Source organism: Lepidochelys olivacea (assembly GCF_965140295.1).
Source record: "Lepidochelys olivacea isolate rLepOli2 genome assembly, chromosome: 2".
Lineage (NCBI taxonomy): Eukaryota > Metazoa > Chordata > Testudines > Cheloniidae > Lepidochelys > Lepidochelys olivacea.
In genome coordinates, this window is record NC_140412.1 from 236317536 (window position 1) to 236333069 (window position 15534).

The window sequence follows — 15534 nt, forward strand, 5'->3', positions numbered from 1 at the left end:
CAAAAGCTGGTTTAGCACCATCAGACTCTGGTTCCAGGTGCTTAGCCAATGACTTCCACCAGTTCAGTGGTTTCACTTTCTATAAAACCTGGCAGTAAACAGATACTGCTTAATATTATTTTTAAAAATATTTTAATAGATTATAGTAAACTGAAGGCTTAATATATAGTGTCCTATTTTCAAATTAAATTTAAATAGGTTTTTTTTAAAAGCCAGTATTAAATTTAAATTAAAAAATTTAAAAAATAATCCATTTTTATCTACTCTGGTCCCTTAGTGCTGGCAATAGATGCAAGCCTGACAGCCCTAGCAACTGAATTGCTTTGTTTATCCATAGGATAGGTACAGCACATGCAATTGCAGTACAAGCTTTCCTTTCCTTTCTGCCAGCACACTTCAACCCTGATCTGGAGGGACCACTTCTGGAGTGAGTGGGAAGAGTTCTGTCTCCGTGCCCAGTCAGTCATTGGCTGACTCTGTGAAGAAAGATGCCAGTTTTGATGGTGATTTTTGTAATATGGATACTTTCTGCCTCCAAAGTAGAAGGAGCTCACCAACTCATTTCATATATATGTCATCTAGCCTGGATTTGAACTGGTGACCTAAGAGGCTCTGTAGTCCAATAACAACCTCCCAAGCCTCCAACAGTTCCCCAGAACAGACAATGTTTAAATCATGACTGTAGTCAGAAAAATGACATTGTGGGTTCCATATTTATTCTCTTATGATGGAATTCATATCCTATTTGCTCAGTTCACCAGCCAAAAGATCTCTTTTTAATTGCCAACCCTGCTAACTCAGGCTGGATTTGAAAATCAGATTGTATTCTGATAACAGATTTGGCAGTCAGAAGTTAGCACACAATTTGATGCACAAAGCAGAACGACAGGAGCAGCCCATTGGATTCCACTGTATTGGCTTTGCAGCACTGGCAAGTAAAACTTGTTTGGTAAGAAAGTAGGCAAATGTGGTTGTGAGAAACAAGATGGAGTATGTATTTTGAGTAAGAAGGTGTTATTTTTACATAATCATTTTTCTTTCTTGCACTTTACAAATGTGAAATTGTTCTAACTCAGTACATGGGCTTTCACTGAGAAAGTTGAAGAGTTCACAGATACCCTGGAGTTGATCTGATACCAGTCTCACAACCGAGAGTCTGTCTATCAAGAATCTTGTCTTGAGCCCATAACAACTGTTATCTGTGGGCTTCACAAGTTTTTAAAAATATGAAAAGAACAATCACCTTCATTTGATGCTGTAAGATGCTCTTTGTGAGCTGAACGCGCTGTTCTTATGGAGAAAGAAAAGGAGTACTTGTGGCACCTTAGAGACTAACCAATTTATTTGAGCATAAGCTTTCGTGAGCTACAGCTCACTTCATCAGACGCATACTGTGGAAAGTGTAGAAGATCTTTTTATACACACAAAGCATGAAAAAATACCTCCCCCTGGAGTGGGGTGGATGGAGGTATTTTTTCATGCTTTGTGTGTATAAAAAGATCTTCTGCAGTTTCCACAGTATGCGTCCGATGAAGTGAGCTGTAGCTCACGAAAGCTTATGCTCAAATACATTTGTTAGTCTCTAAGGTGCCACAAGTACTCCTTTTCTTTTTACGAATACAGACTAACACGGCTGTTACTCTGAAACCTGTTCTTATGGAGGTTGCCGTTAAGATGTTGACAGTCACCCTGTGGCAGTAGTTACTGTTGCTGTGGTATTACAAGTACTCCTTAGATACCCTTAATAAGTAAAGAGAATACGTGTGATACCATAATTAACAGGAATTACTTTCAAACGGTAAATGTCAACATCTGAATGATGCCCATTGTGCTCAGACCCAGACTCCCTGGCTAATCAATGGGAGTTGATCCTGAAGGCCTTCCTCAGGAACAAAGTCCTTTTTTTATGTTTCTAGTTGCTGAGATTATCCTTGGAATCTTTTGTTTAGGATTTTACTTGTTCAGAAGTGAGTGTTTCTGGATCTCGAAGAGAGAAAGCTAAGGACATTTACTGATACACATGAAGCCAGTTCTCCCTCATTCTGCTTTCTTTTTAAGAGTCCACCCAGCAGCCTCACAGTTGCATATAATCTTTTCCTCTCCATCTTTGTTTTGAAACTTTCTCTGCAAAAACAGCTTTCGGCTAAAGCTCTCAGCAGTGGGATAGAAAAAGGGAATGTATTTCTCCTAACAACCAAATTCATAACTCCTGACCCTTGCTGCTGGGATTTTTCCAGACACCTGACATTTTACTGTACATACCATGTATCTAGAGAAAATTCAGCAACAACTGATAAAAAGACACTGTCTCCAGTTGGTATCTTTGAATTTAAGAATTGTAGACTATGGACCAGGAGTGAACATATAACTTCTCCTTTTTGGGGAAGGGTGTCATACTATGCTTGTCTTGGCTGTCTTCAATGTGATACAGAGAAAGCTGGATTTACTTTTACATTCAGTTCTCCAAGAATCAGGTTTAGCTTTTGGTGAAATCTTACCAAATGGGTCATCTGTCAAAACAGACTCATTTTAAAGCTCAGCCACCTTGATAATCTCCCTTTGGAACAAATTATGCCTTGATGACCATCCTCAAAAAGGAAATTAAAATTTTAATTGGCTGCTGGATGGGTGTCCATTATCTAAATATGCTCAGTGCAGCAGCAGTATGAGTCAAACTTGCTCCTGCTACGCTAAAAATGTGTTCTCATACATAACACTGACCGCAGCCAAAGGCAGTGCTTTGGGAATTAACTGTCTGGGTGTCAGGGACTGTGGGTCTTGAACATTGAGCCACAGGGCTCTTTGGGGCTAATAAGCAACCTGGCAACTATTATCAGAATCAGGGGTGCTGGAACAATTTGTATAGTGTGGGTGCTGAGAGCCATTGAACCGAACTGTAAACCCTGTATATAATGGAAACCACTTCAGGCCACAGGGTGCGGTAATACACCCCACACCACTAGTTGCAGCACCTATGATCAGAAAAGGAGCAGAACTTTGACAGAGGACCCCACTCCTGAAATCCAATTAGCAGAATGCTGGGGGTCAGCTTCTGTATAAACGCGGCACAGGACAGGAAGTTGTCTGTGTATCTAGGTTTTCCCTGCTTTGGACTGTTTCCCACAGATACCTGCTCCCAATCTCCCAGTAACCTGACCCTACCTGTCTCCTGACACCTGACTCCCAGTTTGCCCTCTGACCTGTCTTGGATGCTGATCTCCTGGTATCAGATCTGGCCTGACTCCTGCTCTGACCGCTAAGTCAGACCGCCTGTGATAAATGAAGGGGGGAGCTCCCTTTTATGGACACCCAGCCAGCCAGTTAGCTATAAAATCCCTGTTAGTAATTGTTCTCTACTTGCTTTACCTGTAAAGGATTAAAAAGTCTGGCTGCATGCATAGGGAAAAGGAAGTGAGTGGGCACCTGACCAAAAGAGCCAATGGGAGGGGTAGAACTTTTTAAAATTGGGGGAAAAAAACTTTCCCTTTGTCTGTCTGCTCTCTGGAGAGAGGAGACACATTTCAGCAATGCTATAGGAAGCTTTAAGCCAGGTATGGAAAATCATCAGATCATACCTAGAACTACTTATGTGACACCCCAGATATGTAAGTAAATCAGGGAATGTCTAGGAAGATTAGGGTTATTTCTTTTATTTCTTATTGGCTTGTGGACTCCTCTGTGCTAACCCCCAAATGCGTATATTTTGCTTGTAACCATTAAGGTGGACCTCAAGAAAACCATTCTTGATGCTTATTATATTTGCTCTCTTTAAATCTAGCAATGGTCTAAGTTCCAGATGTGTGTTTCTTTTTGTTTTCAATAAAATTTACCTTTTTTTAAGAACAGGATTGGGTTTTTTGTCCCAAGAGGTTTGTGCATATGTTGTTTAATTAGCGGGTGGCAATAGCTGATTTCCTTTGTTTTCTTTCTCAGCTCTTCCCTGATGAGAGAGAAGCTATGACCTTGGGAGTTTAATCCTGGCCTGGAGTGGCCAGTATTAATTTTTAGAATCCTTGTGGGCTCCCACCTTCTGCACTACACCCATGTGCAGGTCATGACACTGGGATTAATTGATTCATCCTGAGTCACCAACTCTCCTAGTTTGTCACTAATCCCCAGGAAATTCTCTGTGCCTCAGTCATACTTGCTTAATGTTTTGGATTGGTAAATTCAAACAAATGGAACCTGCTGGATGAATTATTAGTCATCCTTATCTTGGAGATGAGACAGGCTACAACTTCTTTATCTCTATAATCTCATGTTCTCAGGAGATGGATTTTGGGGAAAACTGTACACCCTAGAGTTCAAACCCACCTTCTTCCAACAAAAAACTTGCAGCATTTTTTGTTCCTACAATCTCTGCTCTAATCTAGAAACAAAGAAGGAACTATGGGTTTATTTTAAAAAAACTCCCTGTATTGTGAAAATCAGTGACCAGAAATTGTTATCCACTTAGTGTCTGACACGCCTTTGGTAAATGGGCTAATCCATATTACTACTTAAGTTTGTAAAGTATCATGAGGAATCTTGCTATTTTTCAACACACTTCTTCTCTTTATTTGCCCAAATTGCAGAGCTGGGGGACTAAATTGCAAATACTTTGGCTGAATAAATTATTGGACAAATTTTGCAAAACTCTCATTAAAATATTTATTTGACCAAGATTTTTTCCCAATAGGCTTAGCTCTACTTCTGAGTGAGTTTTGAAGCAGCAACATGCATGCTGTTAGGCTGCACTGTAATGCTGGCGGTGTTCTCTTCTGGCTGAGAAAAACAGGATCCTGCCCACTTGTGGTCATGAAGATACCCGCCCCCTGAATATTTAGAAGGGTGTCCTGATCAAAGTCTAATCAGGAAATCAATCCCTGTATTATCAGTTGGGTAAGAGATTCCTCATTTCCTGTCCTAACCTGATAGAATGCTGTATTGTAATGTATTACAATCCATAGGTGACTGCACTTCAGTTCTGAGTGAAGGGAATTCTGTACAAAGCTTGTCAAATGCTTTGGGATTCTGCTAGACTGAAGGTGTTATAGAAGTGTAAGTAGGAATCTAATACAGGAGTAGTGTTTAAGGGTAGCACATGCCATGGAATGACAGAAGAGGTGTCCCAACCTGGGAGAGTGAGTCACGCATGGTCGCATGGAATCCTCATGTGAATCCTGCTGTGTCTGAATGGAGAGGGAAGCTGGCTGAAAGCAGCCTTTCCCCAAACATCTCCTAGTGGACAGTATGGTGTTACGTGCCTCCCATACTGTAGAGTAAGGGGTAGGTCCTACTAATGGAAAGAAGATTTGCATTTGGCTCATGGCATACAGGTTTCTTCACTGGAATTTTCCTATCAATTAGCAAAATACTTACCTGACACAGACTGGCAGGAATCTGCCCGCCTGAGGTAACTGAATTTCTGCCAAACTCTCCATCTTGTGCCTGCTTTGCATAATGCGCTGTTTCGGAGTGCATATTTAATACAGCAACATTGTCTGGGAAATGACACTTGTGTCTTGCTTTGACAAGTATTTGACAGTAACTCATACCTTCTCTATTTCCCCATCAATGGTTTTATCCACAGCGATACTAAAATCAGGGGCTGTTTTGCGGTTATCACAAAGATTGTGACAAATGTGCCAAACCTTGGAAAGAGGCCACAGACTCATCAGGCACACAGTTTGTGTGACTGTCAATTACTTGCGTCTTGAGAATTCCAGTGCTTTAAAATGAAGTCGCCAGTTGCAGAAGGAAGCTGCTTCTCTGCAAAGCAATAGAGATTTTCACAGGCTTAATAGCTGCTTTGTATTTTCACTATCCATAATGTTCACCCAGAACCTGAAGGCCCAATTTATGCTTATCTGCTTTTTTCAGTCCTTTAATACTGTTTTTTTCAGTGTAACATGAATGTGCAGAACATGTAATACAAGACAACGTATCTTACTAAAACAAAAATAACTTTAGAAACGAGAGATTTTTAAATTCAAAGCATTCCAGGCAACTGTGTCAAGTAGTTAATTTAAGCTTGTGGTGTGTTCTCTTTCCCCCCATCCCCCACCAAGAAATACTCCCTAGTTATTCTGCTATCAACAAGACTGACCTCATTCTGGGTGCATAATGAAGATGTCATTTGCAATACTCAAATTTACATCAGGTTGCTAGGAGCTTCAGCCTCTGAATTTGTTCTCCGGGAAAAGTGAAACTGCCAAAATGGATTAACTACTTTTTTTGAAAAATTAAAAAGTAGCATCAATATTTAGTCCAAGTCCCATCACAACTCCGATCATTGAGTAACCACACTGGCTAGGCAGTTTTGATATAGGGCTTGTCATTCTCTTAAGAAAAAATGGTTAATTGATGTTAGAAAAATTGGCTGAAACTCCCCCTTTTTGGTTAAAGACAGATACAAAACAGTAGAGAGCAGTTCATAATGCTTATCCTATTCCTTTTTATCACCACTTGGAAAATGGAAAGAATATCCTAATGAAAAAATATATGTTCACTTTGCTCAGAATATAATTTGGTTAGTGAGTTGCTAAAATACATTTTATCATGTGTGTGTAATTTTTTTTGGAGGTTTCCTTTAATGATAGACCAGATGCTTGTCAGCATGGTGGCAGATAGCTAAGGTACCTGGATGGTACAATCATGTTTGTCAAATGACAGTAGAAAGGGGTAGGAATAGTCTTTCTGCCAACAAAACGTGCTCTGCCAAGCCTGTAGGTGGTTGACTGACAGCCTGTTGAAAATGAGAACAGTTACATCATAATTCTACTCTGTATTGCTGGTTATGCTAATGTATGCAAATGCTGCTATAATGAATCCAATTAGACTTTGCTAATGAAATGTTAAAGTACCTGAATCCAGTTTGGATAGTTGGTGAGCCATGGGAGCTGGGACTTGGCTATCAGTTTAAGGAAACTGTAAATTACGCACTAGGATATCCATATGGCGCTTTTTGCAAAATGTCATGGTCTCCTGTTGTATCAGGTTGACTATATTGCCTCCTTCTGGTGAACCATACAAAATGACACCATCACTCATCTATAACATAGGAGCTCTCCCTTCTAGCTGCCATTATTTCCAATGGATGAAAAGCCTTAAGTTTTTCATGAATCATGTTGAATAGTGACCCGCTCATTTTGTTATGGGAAGGACCTGGACAGAGTAAACAGTGGTGTGAGCTATGCAGAAAATCGCTACAGCACAAATGTGATTGGACATTCTCAAGTCCAAGTCTCTCAGCAAATATTCATATGCCCAGATGTAGCATGAGAAAGAGGAGTAGAAAATGACTCTGAAGTTGTCAGCCTGGATAATGAAGCTGTCAACAGTGACAGAGCAGGAAAGGAAAAGATTATTCATGGGAGCAAGGATGAGAAATTCAGTTTTGAACACATTGGGCCAGACTCTTAGGTCTGTTACAGCTGTTTTGCACATTTCTGGAGGCCTTCTATTGTCCTCCATCTGAAAAACTAGTGATATATGTAAGTCCTTGAGCAATGCCTGCTTCTATTACCTTAAACACACTGCTGGTGGTTGGAGTTTCTAGTTTTGCCCAGCATCTGTTAGCCATGTCACAGCAAATTGAAAAGCCTGGTTTAGTTTAAACTGAGGAAGAACCAGAGAATTCAGGAGCAGGATTGCCCATTTTTTTTTGTTTTGTTCAGGCAAATCATTAATTTTTATGTACTGTTGTTAGTTGGTTTCCATTGGGATGAGTCAGTATATGTTAAGATAACAACAGCGCTTGCCCCTGCAGGGGTTTTTAGGTGTGTTTCTTTAGTGTTAGGGTGGACAAAACTGTCTAGTAAAAGCTGCTAGCTCTGTAGCTGTGAATGATCCATTTCCCTTCTTAATGAAATAGAGGGTGTAAAGTTCTTAAAGAAGTCTTAGCGTAATGAGTAGGGATTCCTGACTATTCAGGAGGTGTGGGTTCCTGCCGATCAATGTTACTGTTGTCTCTGTTAATCCGCTAATCTTGTGGAGGGCTTAAAACAGCTCCAGTGTTGTCTGTTACCAGCCCTACTGAAATGGGTGAAAACAGAGCTGGTGGCATCCTTACAGTGAGCCCAGCACCACGTGTGGATTCTTTCTAATGCAGCATGTCAGCAGAAGCCCCAGGATCAATAAAATATACCTACATAATAGGCTTTAGCCTATTATGTATCCCAAAATGGCGCTTAGAGTCAAACGTCACAATGATAGAGCCAAATAATGCCAGACGTGGCATGCTATTCAGCAGGATAAATTAATTGTGGGGAGGTCTGAAAAGAAATGGCAAATCAATGAGCAGAGGCAGAGGGAGGTTGCTCCAAGAAGCAATAACTGCAGAGGAGCAGGCTTTGTCTCCAAGAATCACAAGAATATGTGAATGGACATTGGAGGCCAATATTAGGTATGTGTGGGATTAGACCTGATTTATTAGTAGTAATAATATTTATTTTGTGGTAGCACTCAAAGACCTAGGGCCCTATTGTTATGGGTTCTGTGCAAACACAGAACTAAGACAATCCTGCCTGGAAGGCTGTACAGTCTAAAGACCGAGACAAAAAGGGTATCCTATAGACACAGCTTCAGTATTGCCTGAGCATTCAAAATTAGTCAGTCAGCCCCTCCTCCAAACTATGAGATGCTTCTAACTAACAAATTCTGGATTCTTCTTTCTTTGCCTTCTGGCTTCTGAGCCTCTAGAAACCTTCACATTTTTGAGCTTTTCTTTGCAACCATAATGGCTAAAACTTACTTTTTTAAAAACAAAGCTGAGAGTCTCTTTTAATCATGTCACTCCGGCAGCTGGGACTGTAATGCAAACAACAATTATTGTGGGACTTATGATAAAATTGTGAGTTGGCAACTCTAGGAGGCTGGAGCAAGTCCATAGAGGTTTGAAAGCAAGGGGCCTGATTCTCCACTCCTCTGTTTTGTTTAGTCATTTAGACTTGTGCAAAGTGGCTGCAAAATGCTATTTAAACAGAACTTTCCACTCACTCGTACCCATGTCAGAGTCTACACTCACTCTGTGTGGACATAAATGACTACAAGGCAGTGGAGGATCATGCCTTTGTCCTCTATATCAGGCTCTGCAACAGACGTCTGCCTATCTGTCTTAGGGTTTTATACTGCCCACCCATCACTATAATATCTGAGGCACCTTAGAGACTAACACATTTATTTGAGCATAAGCTTTTGTGAGCTACAGCTCACTTCATCGGATGCTGTAGCTCATGAAAGCTTACGCTCAAATACATTTGTTAGTCTCTAAGGTGCTACAAGTATTCCTTTTCTTTTTGCGAATACAGACTAACACGACTGCTACTCTGAAACCTATAATATCTGAATGCCTTCCTCATGAAATTGATAGCAACAGCAAAGTCTTTAGTGGACTTTATAGAGTCTCTGGCATTTCTATTACAGGATCAGAGCTCTGCTTGGGGTAGGGAGTTTTTTGGGGTGGGGAGTTGGTATGGATTTGGGAATAAAGGGGTGTTTACAGTGTGACTGTCATTTATAGTGGAAAGGCTTCCTCAAAGAGGAAGGCTTTGTAATATCACTCAGCAAGTCCATTTAGGGCCTAATGTTCAAATTCAACTTCTGCTTTTCGCAGAAACAATTGTGTGTCCAACATTTCACACCCGCAATTCTTTCAAGTTCTTCCTTTGCAGCTCAGAGTTAAATCAGATAAATTACTTTCTCTGTTTAATCTATTTAGGAATTTATGTAGCCTCATCCGCATGGCATCTGGGCACCTTGCAAGTGACTAAAAATAAAAAAGACAATCTCTTTCCTTTTTCCTTCCCAGCCTACTGGAGAAGTAGTTTGAGTAATTTTTGGTTTACAGCTCCTTTATTTCATAGTTTTTAGTGTGGATGAAAAAAATATGTGGAGGGAAAGTCAGTCAAGTGAGATTTGCATTTTGTTTTGATCTTGCTAAGAACAGTGGTCATTCCTGTTTCTTGCAAGAGGGAATTCCATGGTATAGATCCTTTTCCCATTAAAATTCTGTCTCCTTTCTTCATGAACCTCCTGCTATTGGTTGATTATTTCATGGTTCCAGTAGAGTGGAATTGTCATGCAAGAGCACTGCATTGGAAGGAGAATTTCTTAGGTAGCCAGGGGCAATCCTGTATCAAGAGAAAGACCTTGAAGATGACTCTATGTTCAATGGGGTGTGCCAGTGCAGAGTGGTTTACTAGGGTGGTGTGTTCATGAAGACCTCTGTTAGCAATCAGATGGGCTGCTGCATTTTGTACAAGTTGGAGCTTTTTCAGATTTTGAGAGACAGACCTAATTTTCTAGCCAATTACAGATGAAAGTTTTTCTGACATTGCTAACTGGGCATCCAAAAATACTGAGGAGTCAAAAATAACACCAGTGTTGTGGGCTGATTTGATAATCTGAGGGCTGCTGCCAGTGACAGTGGGAGAGATTATTGGGGCAGGCTAGTCCCTTGAAGAGCTTCTCTCTTTTTACCAGCACCACCTCAGTCTTGCCTGGATTCAGCTTTGTCTAGGTGCGGGGTTGATTTTGGAGCTATGTTTGCAGTGCTGGGAGGCAGCAGTGTTTACATTGGACTTAAATGAGATGCGGAACTGCTGGGTGTCCTCTGTCCCCTGCTGGAACTCCAGCAGTTTCCTCATCAGCTCTCTCAATGACTGAGCCACTGGATGCATGTGATGAAGTGAGCTGTAGCTCATGAAAGCTTATGCTCAAATAAATTTGTTCGACTCTAAGGTGCCACAAGTACTCCTTTTCTTTGAGCCCTATGGGACTCTATAGGTGAGGACTTTGGAGGCTGAGCAACAGTTGCCCATAACACCCTGTCTGAGGTCTCAGAGGAAGGACCTGTGCCATTTCAGGCCATTTCCATTCATCCCTGCAACCTCCTCAGGGAAAGTGACAAAACTGAAACTGTTGCTTGCTTTAGGAATTTGTCTGAACTAACTTGCAAATTCTGTTCCCGCAGAACAGCAATTTCATAGACTGAGGTACCAAGTTCAAACATGCCAATTCATTCAGACTAACCCTCTACGCACAGCCGGGTTTAAATAATACATTTTGGCAATGATTCTAGAAGTAGTGGGAAAAGAAAATGTGTGCAAGAGACTCCTTATGTCTCCATACTCAAGTCACTGTTGTTGCAGGGAATTACATGTGAAATGAGTGACTGTTATCCACCAACTGTAGTTTATTTAAAAACTTTTTTCTTTTTATCAGTTATGCCCACAACTAAAGCCATACAGAATTAAGTTTTTTCTGCCAGATCTTCGCCTTTGGAGTCTCTTTGCTGCAAAATTGGCTGGAGCTATGAAGCCTGGCTGGGATCTGCAGAGTCCTAAGTGGATCATAAGAGAATTGTCAGGAAACAGTTTATTTATAGATGCTCCTTTGCTCCCACCCCCACATTCTCCTGTACCCATGCAGGAGTTATTGCAGCCCTAGGGTGGCCGTTATCATAATGATTCAAGGGAAAGAAAGGGACAGGGATCCAGAGAGGGCTGCTCGTGGGCTCTCTTGTATCAATTTACTGCTCACTTAAGTGTCTCCTGACCAGGAGCAGGTAGAGTTCCTCAGCTCCATTTCTACCTGGGGCTTAGTGGTGATCAGGATCAGTCAGCCTGATGCACAATTGGTTATGTATCATTAAGGGGCCATGTGACTATTGGCCTGAATTCAGGCCTTATTACAGTGTTTCTCAAATTTTTGAAGGCTGAGCCTTGTTTCAGGAAAATGAAACCAATGGTATCCATCCTTCAACTCTGAAATGTGGTGGTGAAGGCCTAAAATTCTTAATTTGTACACCTCCTGCACCTCCCACCCCCACAAACACTTTGGGCAGGATGGTGAAGCACTTTGTAATATGGTCCTATGCCCCCTTTCTTACACTAACGAGTAGTGAAATACTTTAAATATCAGCATTGTTAACTATTGTCATTGGCATCTGGGTCAGTACCTGTTGTAATGAATGACTTTCAGACCTCATGTACTATTGGTTCAGACTGCAAACTCAAGCAGACTTCACTGCACCAGTTGCATTTGCTTTCCATTTTGAAGGTTTTTCTCTGCAACTATAACAGCTAGGGACTTAATTAAAAATCCATAAAGCAGAGGCTTTGGAGAATGACAGCATGGGCTCTTAAAGCCTCCTGGCTCCCCCTCCAAGCTGGTCGTTCATGCCTCCAGGGAGGTGCATCCCTGGGAGTAGGGAGGTGCATCCCAAATTTTGGAAACCCTGCCTTAATGCAAGTTAAACACGGTTATTGCATCATGGCAAAGGAAGGCAGAGAGAGGCTAACCCCATATTTTTTAAAAGTATGGGTGGAGGGGAATATCCATTTTGGCTCTCCTCTTGGGGTTTGAGTGGGAGCTAGGTATTGAAGAGCCTTTGCTGTCCCTGAAGTGTAAGTGCCCAGTGGCTTGAACAAAACAACAGATTAGATTAGCAGAACTGACCGATACAGAGTTGTTTTTTTTTTTTTGAACAAAAATAACTGATTAGGGGTTTTCAAAGCCCCGAGGTTACAAGATTGACATAGCAGCAGACCAGAACCTTTTTAAGATGAAAGGGCGTGTCCAGGGATGAATAATTTGAAACTCATTTTGATTAGCCTTGTTTGATGAGACAATGTTGTCACCCTTTGGACGTCTCTTAATAAATTAATCTGGGTGGTGGTGGTGGTGGTGGCGGGGGGTGATGGCTGAGTCTACCAGGCAGTGCCCCTGTCACTGAGCTTCACTGCTACACATGGGGCATTAGGATTTACCAGACATGCCCTTTACACTTCTTCTTTGTCCTGATTCTGACAGATGGTCTGACTAGTAGAGCTGATCAGAAATTTTTTGACACTGTTTTTTTTTTTCATCAGGTAATGCTGATTTGTCAAAACAAAGCCAACTCCTTCCCCCAGCAAAGCCTTTTTGTGGCAAGAGGTCAGTTTCAACACATTTCTAGCTTAGAAAATTTGGAAAAAGTTTTGAAATGGTCAAAATGGGACGTTTCAACATTTTAAAATTTTAAAACACTTTCTGTCCTAAATTGTTGTTTGTCGCTATCTATCTACAGCAAACTTCATCAGATGCATGCAGTGAAAAATACAGTAGGCTGATTTTATATATATATTTGTATATACTGTATTTTCCACTGCATTCAGTCGATGAGGTGGGCTATAGCCCACAAAAGCTTATGCTCAAATAAATTTGTTAGCCTCTAAGGTGCCACAAGTACTCCTTTTCTTTTTGTGGATACAGACTAATATGGCTGCTACTCTGAAATCTGTAAAGTACTTTGGTATCCTTGAGGGTAGAGGTACTAGGTAAATGTGAGGTTGTAGGGAGCCAGGGTGGCTTCCCTCTGAACCAGAGGGTAAAGAGCCACCCTCTCAGCCTGAGTGGGTGGGGCCAGATCAAGTTTACGCCAATCCCCAGAAGGGGAGGGGTGGGACAGGAAGTACAAAGGGCGGGGCCCTTTGCCCAGTGAGGGCAGCACCAGGGAGGGAGACAGACACAGGCAGCTGGCTGCTCCCTCGCGATCCTGCTCCTGACCCCGGGAGGAAGGCCTGTGGCGACCAGGTCTGCCAGCCGCTGAGTACCCGGAGGACCTGGAGGGGCCCGGCTGTAGCCCAGGCCGGCATGAGTCCGACACAGAGGGGGAGCTGGAGCTGCCAGCAGTGGAATACCCGGACAAGCTGGAGGGACCGGAGAGACCCGCTGGAGAGACTGGGTAGGAAGTAGCCCAGAGGCAGAACTGCACCGTGTGGTGGGTGTATTTGGTCAGCGGGGGGTGGATGGCCCCCCGCTGACCAAGTGGGGGGACCTTCGTTTCCCGCCACTGTCAGGGCCCTGGGCTGGAACGCAGTGGAGTTGGGTGGGCCTGCGTTCCCCTATCCCGGCCAACCTGCCTTGGGTAGCAAAACTGTGCGCTGCCGACTCGTGCCGGCGCTCCCCCTGCCTGAGGGGCGCGCTGCCGACTCGTGCCGGCGCTCCCCCTGCCTGAGGGGCGCGCTGCCGACTCGTGCCGGCGCTCCCCCTGCCTGAGGGGCGCGCTGCCGACTCGTGCCGGCGCTCCCCCTGCCTGAGGGGCGCGCTGCCGACTCGTGCCGGCGCTCCCCCTGCCTGAGGGGCGCGCTGCCGACTCGTGCCGGCGCTCCCCCTGCCTGAGGGGCGCGCTGCCGACTCGTGCCGGCGCTCCCCCTGCCTGAGGGGCGCCCGAAAGGTGTGACTAAGGCCCGCCAGTGGGACCATAGCTTTCCATCGCCCCCAAAGGGCTTGGAGGACCGACTGAAACCTGTCACAGAGATCCTTACCATTAATATCAACAATGTAAATAACTAGTAAGGAGAAGTGTGCAGTTTTTGTCATATTCAACAATGACAATCCAAAATTGGTCCTAAAAGCTGTTATGTTTAATATCTGAGCATCCTTGAGACAGAATTTTAAAATTTGTTGACTGATTTTCTGTCTTCTCTTTTTGGAAAACCTGGAGAGAGGCTGCTAATGAAGACAAATGAAGGAGAAAGAACTTGACCCCAGAATATGAAATTTAGCTCATTAAGTTTGTTTCCAAGGGGCTTGCTGATAACTTTTTGATGTAGATAATGTAATTAATGACAGGAAATAATGCTACAGGATATGAGTTGTGTGGGATGCAGTGCAGTAAATCTGCTCTTTATTATGTATCAGTTTACTTATATACATTTATATTGTTACGGCTTTGTACGATGCAGTGACAACCTTCACATGGAATTTCCTTGATTTAATTGTTTTAGTCCATCCTGAGGTATTTTGAGACCTTTTTTTGTTTTGGTATGTAATTTCCTGATGTTTTTAGGTTGTATGAGGATATAATTGCAGTAGTCAGGAGTGTGTCAGCATGTGAAGCATTTTCTTACAATGGAATTAGCCATTCAAGTGAATTGCATTTCCTTCCTATACATTTGGAGGGGGTTTTGGCTCTGGCATTGCCACAAAATTAATTGTGGTGGATCTCCTACATTCTCTCAGTGGAAGCTGCCACTAACATTACTGCTTTCTTCACCAGAAGGCAATGAGCATATTCTGAAACTTTCTTAACAGATTTTTAGGAGGTGTAAAAGTTGATTGTGGGGTTTTTTTTAGTTTTTGTGTTTTGTTAAGTGCTAGCTCCCACTGGAAATGTAAGTGCCCTATGGCCTGACCCAAAGCATCATAAAGTAAATGGGAATACATTGGGCTTTGTTTGGATCAAGCCTCTAGGCCCAGATTCACAAAAGTATTTAGATGCCTAACTCCCACTGAAATTAGTGAGAGTTAGGTGCCTAAATGCCTTTGTGAATTTGGACCCTAGTGTCTAATAAATTTGAAACAGGAGTTTGTATCTTCTAAATAAAAACAAGCAAATGCTATTGAGTGGTGTGAAATTATTCCTGGGATTAATTTTGGGCCTGATCCTGTAAACACATATGCATGTGAGTAAAGTCATGCTACTAAAGTGGAAGGATGGCTTGTCTGAGTTAAGTTACTCACATGTTCAAATATTTACAGGATCAGGCCATTGCTGTGAGTGGTGTG

General features: G+C 42.5%; 1 long non-coding RNA gene across 1 annotated transcript in view; it reads left to right on the forward strand.

The window, feature by feature from the left end:
• Window positions 1-15326, forward strand: part of LOC311516874 — a 62285-nt gene extending 46959 nt beyond the window's left edge. Inside the window, exons 3-4 of the long non-coding RNA XR_014710522.1 lie at window positions 12855-12918; window positions 14471-15326. This is a non-coding gene — a long non-coding RNA (uncharacterized lncRNA). The remainder of the gene's footprint in view (window positions 1-12854; window positions 12919-14470) is intronic.
• Window positions 15327-15534: the final 208 nt, after the last annotated feature.